Source organism: Mobula hypostoma, chromosome X2, assembly GCF_963921235.1.
Source record: "Mobula hypostoma chromosome X2, sMobHyp1.1, whole genome shotgun sequence".
NCBI classification, from domain to species: domain Eukaryota; kingdom Metazoa; phylum Chordata; class Chondrichthyes; order Myliobatiformes; family Myliobatidae; genus Mobula; species Mobula hypostoma.
In genome coordinates, this window is record NC_086129.1 from 34,684,822 (window position 1) to 34,690,821 (window position 6,000).

The window sequence follows — 6,000 nt, forward strand, 5'->3', positions numbered from 1 at the left end:
AATAGGTGAAACAACTTGGATGGGAAGGAAAAAGCAAAGAGCTAGGAAGTTGATTGGTGAAAGAGACAGAAGGCATGGAAGAAAGAAGGAGGGGGAGGAGCACCAGTGGGAGGCGATGGACAGGCAAGGAGATAATATGAGAGGTGGGCAAGGGGATGGGAAATGGTGAAGGGAAGGGGTATGGGTATGACTCTTTAAAAAAATACTCCCTCCCCTTCGACTGCTAAAGTCACTGGCCACACATTGGGCCAAGTACATATCCCAGACGATTCCAAGTGCTGTGACTGAAGTCACCGGAGAGGCATTGAAGCTGGTGATACGCATGTCTTTATTCAGCACAACAAGCAGGCATCATTCTAGTAACACTCTCGGTATAGGCTCAGAAACCCAAAGGTACATCACATTTTTACACCCGTAAGATCTAATCACTGTAAGTGATTCAATATCATTTCAATAGTTACAATGGCACTGTTTACTTCAGTACTTTGGTGGACAAATGGTTCCTTTGAGATACATAGTGGAAACACTTTGTAATTGATAAGACTCCTCTCAAGATTGAACACCTTTGGGAGAAACTAATTAACACAAATATTCTCAAACCTTTTGACGACAGCCAGACACCCAAAATTAATGTCAGGGCTATCTCTGAGTACACAAATATTGTAAGTACACAAAAACTTAATTGCCTATATCTGTGGCCATGTTTGATGGGCTACATGACAATATCCCTCTTTCCGGTCTGCCATCTTAAACTCAAGTCACAATGGTGCAAATAAATTAGCCCATGTTGCCTGGTTTGATGCAAGTCAATTAACACAACTACATTGTCTTAACGTTTGTCCATTGTGTATGTAATCTCTTAGTTTGTGGGCCAATTTAACTTTGATTTACTGTTTGCAATTTACAATAAGAACTGAAGGTTAATTACAAGGATTCTGAACTTTTTAACATTTACAATAAGAACTGAAGATTGTTTAAATTAATAATATAATCCACATAACTCCAGAATACTCCCCAACAAAGACAGGGCTATAACTCAAACAATCTTACCCTTCAGCATACAGGAAATCCAATGCCAACACTGGGCCTGATACAGAAAAATAGGAGGAAACTAACATTTCCAAGATAAGCAAACAAAACAATTGTTTTCTACACCACCATTAAATAATATGTTCATTACCCTACCTTCCACACTGTTATTCAATTAGAAATTGTTTCAAAATGCATTACAATGATCATTAATATATTTTATGAATAGTAAAGCTAACTTCCTCAGCTGTTTTATTAGCAGACATATTTATTGCACCTTATCCAAGTGCCTTCAATTTCCCATACAAAAGAAATTAATATTATTTTAATAGCTCACTACATCATTTGAATACACAGCTTTGTGGGAAAAGTGGCAAAAATCCCAGCCCTATAACCACACCGGTGCTTCCGCTGTCATTAGAGCAGATAGAAATCTGACTGTTGATAATGGGAAGGGGAGGAAAGGAAGTAGAACAAGATATTGACACTTGAAAGAACTGTACATTGGAATGCTGCACCTTTGAATCATTGAACAATTATCCACTCAGTGAGTTGTCAGTCTAATTACGGAGTTAAAGCCATGCATCACTGAATGCAAGATATGTTTAACTGCACTTGAAATAATTGTACTTGGCCAGAAAGACTGTCATTATTGAATACAACTGGCATTTTTTTGTAAACAATTTTGCCTTGAATTTAAAAATGAAAAATTAGGAGTAATAGCTTTAAGCATATTTTGAAGAAACAAAATGAAATTATGTACATGTACTGCTATAACTTTAACATCTTTAAATTGCATGTACAAGAGAGGTAATTCTTCAGAGTGGCAATTATAATACCGAGTTGAAAGGATTTGGATCCCATTAAATGGAAATTAGTATTTGTAACCATTTCAAGACAACCATTTTGCAAGATTTTTAAAATTATGATCAGAAACACACTTATGATGCCACCCACACGTTTTTCTCATCCCACACCCACCCAAGCTTTCTCTCACTCAGAAGAGGCAAAAGCTATAATCTCCTATAATCAGAGACTCCTGGTGTTCATGAGAAAATGAACAAAAACATTTCCCAATAAAATTACATGGCTTTTTAACATTATCATCTTCAAAGCAGTCTTCTTTGCAGTGACATTTTCATATTCCCACTGTCAGATAGATGTTTTAGAGAACATTTAATCCACTTATCTATATTTATATTCCTCACATTATGCAAAATGCTTCTTAAAGATGTTAAATAAATTATTTAACGTGGGTTGTTCTTGATATCAAATTTTAATGGGAAAGTTATCCTCAAAATCAAGACAATCTGAAGCATGTCAACGTTACACAGAAATCTCTACTGTTTATTTTAGTCCATACTTGCTTTTCCATTGACTATTACACTTCTGTACCTGCAACATTTACTGAAACAACTTTTATTCAATGCTGAAAAACACCTTTGTAGTTAGAAATTAAAAATTTGATCAACATCTGTGTGACTAAATTATGTAGTCATAAATTTCCACATACGAGGGGTGATTGATAAGTTCATGGCCTAAGGTAGAAGGAGTCAATTTTAGAAAACCTAGCACATTTATTTTTCAACGTAGTCTCCTCCTACATGTACACACTTAGTCCAGCAGTCATGCAGCATACGGATCCCTTCTTTGTAGAAGTGGTCCGCAGCAGATTGATAAGTTCGTGGCCTAAGGTAGAAGGAGATGAGTTATTAACTTCAAACTTTCTGCATTATCACTCAAAGAGTTGAATTGCACATGCATGTATCGAGAGCATCTTGGACCTCCAGGTGATCCATAGCAGAGGTGATTGATAAGTTCGTGGCCTAAGGTAGAAGGAGATGAGTTATACAGCTCTCGTTACATGCATTACAGTTGAAACTCTTTGAGTGAGTATGCAGAGTTTGAAGTTAATAACTCATCTCCTTCTACCTTAGGCCACGAACTTATCAATCTCCTCTGCTGTGGACCACTTCTGGAGGACCAAGATGCCAACTTCTACAAAGAAGGGATCCGTATGCTCCACATCCACTGGACTAAGTGTGTAAATGTAGGAAAAATAAATGTGCTAGGTTTTCTAAAATTGACTCCTTCTACGTTAGACCATGAACTTACCAATCACCCCTCGTAGCACGGACTCACAAATAAAACTTGAGATGAGTGACTGGAGTGGGCCAAATTATTAATGAAGGGAAATTGGCATGGTTGATGTTGAGAGTTGGTTGCATCTACTGGGATATCCCGAATTTGGACACAGTTCCAGGAAAAGTTCTATTTCAGATAAAGATCAGAAGGATTTCTATTTGTCTGAGGAACATGAATATTTTGAATTTTCTATCCAAGAGCTATGGTTATGGAGTCATTGAATATATTCAAGGCAGTGATTGACAGACATTGAAAACTCAAGGAAGTCAAGGAGGACAAGGGAGAGCATAAGAAAGTAGTACTGGGGGCAGGAATGGATCTACTGTGAACTTATAATGGCACAGCAGACTTTAGGGAAGGGTAGGAGCTATAGACTACTCTCACACTGGACATGTGGATTAGCCTTTGGACTATATCAGCAAAATGCCAAAATCTAAGATGCTGGATGAATGTACCAGTTTCAATGGCAGGGATTTTCCCCCTTTTCTTGCACCCCTTTAGATGATTCAAGTACCAATCCAAGAATTGAGCTCTCTGATTACTTCTTCTCATTGGTCTAATATTTTTTATCCTCAATGGCTTTCCAAGACTCTGATTTTCAAATTTCTCTTGAGTGTTCATTTCTTTGGCCACAATTTGTATCTATTCGGTCAGGTGCCCATATCTGTTTCCATTTGCAACTTGTCCTAAAACAACCCCTATCCACAAACCTGAGCCATGACATCCAGCAGTAGTTGAAATCAGTGACTACTCCCATTCAAAAGATACAGGCGTGACATGAATTACCATAGGTTTCAATTATGCATGGAATTCCAGAAATCACCAACAAATGATGTGCATCAATGGTGTTTGCACTGTGATTGGTATAGCTAAGTGGTCAATATGCACAGGCTAACAACAGGAAACTTTGATGACAATTTAGATTTTTCAGTTTGGTTATTACTTCAGCTATATTTTGGTATTCATTTACTTCTTCATAAGTATATCAGAAACTCTGTTTGTGTCATGAAGAGACACCAAACTAAAGGAAATTTCTACTGATGACAAAATTCTGGAAACTTGTAATTTGAATGGCAAGCACTACTCTTTGGCAGCATGAAACAAAATGCACCAAAGCTTGTTGATCATTCATTGTTTTCAGCAAAAGAAATCATGTGAAGAAAGGTATTTGTTGTAGCTGTAAGTTTTTACTAATTTTCTCTCTACTAAAGGAGAACTTAGGAAAATCCCTGAAGAAATCACATCACAGTAGTTTAGAGATTATGCATAAAATAATTGTTTCTTTCTTGATTGTGTATTTCTGTTCATCATCCCAGTGACATGATCATTCAGCAATGATAGCAGAATGACAAATGTTTCCACAGATACTCAAATGAATCACCAGAAAAAGAAACATAAAAAATAAGTCAGGACTCTATAATGCAGTAGATAGACTATCATACCAAGCATCTTTTCAATAGGATTGTACAGTGGCACAGTTTGTAAAGCTCTTACCTCACAGCTCCAGCAACTGATCTCAATCATCTCTGGTGCTGTCTGTGCAGTTTCCATGTTCTCTCTGTAGCAGTGTGGGTTTCCTGTTTATTCTGGTTGTGTGCCACATCTCAAAAACGTGACAGTTACTATGTTAATTAACCATTGTAAATTGTACTTAGCATGTAGCTGACTGATAGAATCTGGAGGAAGTGACAGTACTGTGGGAGAGTAAAATAGAATTAATATAAGGATAGAGTAAATAGGGGTTTGGTGGTTGGCACAATTCACTACTCTGAAGGCCATGCTGAATGACTGTAATATTTTTAAAAATGGCAGGTACATTTCCCATTCTCTAGAATAGCACTATTCTCCCTCAAAAGAGCTAACAATTATGGGTTAAAATGTTCTCTTGGTTGCTAGCACTAAATATTAAAGTATCTGTGTGCTGTCTGTACTCACCTCTTACACAATAAGTTCATCTGAAATCAATGGCATAGAAGGTGCAGGAAGTGTATATAGGAGTGAGCTCACATTCTAGCAGGCTTTTAAGGTAAAAATTGTTACTTCTAAATAATGTTGCATGAACTCACTTCCTTAATTTTTTTTGACAATGTCTGCTTGCATTTTATGTTATTCTAGTTAAATTTCATAAACGAACACAAGTAAATGGTACAAAATAAAGTAAAATTAACAGATAATGAGTTTGACCCTGAAACTGAAGGCCATTCTCCTCAGCAAACATTTATTTGACAATCAACAAAATCCATCATAACAAAAAATGAATATAGTTGACTTAATTCTATTTTTTTTAAATCAGAAAATTGACAAAATTCCACCCCCCAACTGACACACTGACTTTTTTGAGACAGAGCGAATTTACAGCATTTTTAAAATTTCAAATTTTTGCTTTTTTCAATTTTTCTTTTCGACAAAGGGGAATACAAGAGCTCAATTACATATGGAGAAATTCTGATCAACTGAATTACACTATGAAGTTCTAAGATAACGAGCTGCAATATACTGAAGTGAATAAAAATGAACTCCCTTGTGCCATGTTATAAATAGAACTACCAGACAATGTATCCCACAGTATCACCTGTGAATGAGTCTGAATGCATAATATACTCCATTAGAATTATGAACAGAGTATGCAGGTTAATGAAAGAAAGTACTCACACTTATTTACTGGTGATAATACTTTGAATCTAATGCCAATGATTTCAAACCACACATAATACATTCCAGATTCATGTTGAAGACACTTTTATACCTATTTTTTCTACCTAAAAATGCAATTTCATCTTCATATTGGAGCAGAGTATCATGTTGACAAAATGTACAAATCATTTT

At 36.2% G+C, this 6,000-nt stretch overlaps 1 protein-coding gene across 1 annotated transcript in view; it reads right to left on the reverse strand.

The window, feature by feature from the left end:
- Positions 1–4,686, reverse strand: part of gramd1ba (GRAM domain containing 1Ba) — a 443,148-nt gene extending 438,462 nt beyond the window's left edge. The window contains exon 1 of the mRNA XM_063038621.1: positions 4,669–4,686. The gene's annotated coding sequence lies outside the window, so the exon portion shown is untranslated. The remainder of the gene's footprint in view (positions 1–4,668) is intronic.
- Positions 4,687–6,000: the final 1,314 nt, after the last annotated feature.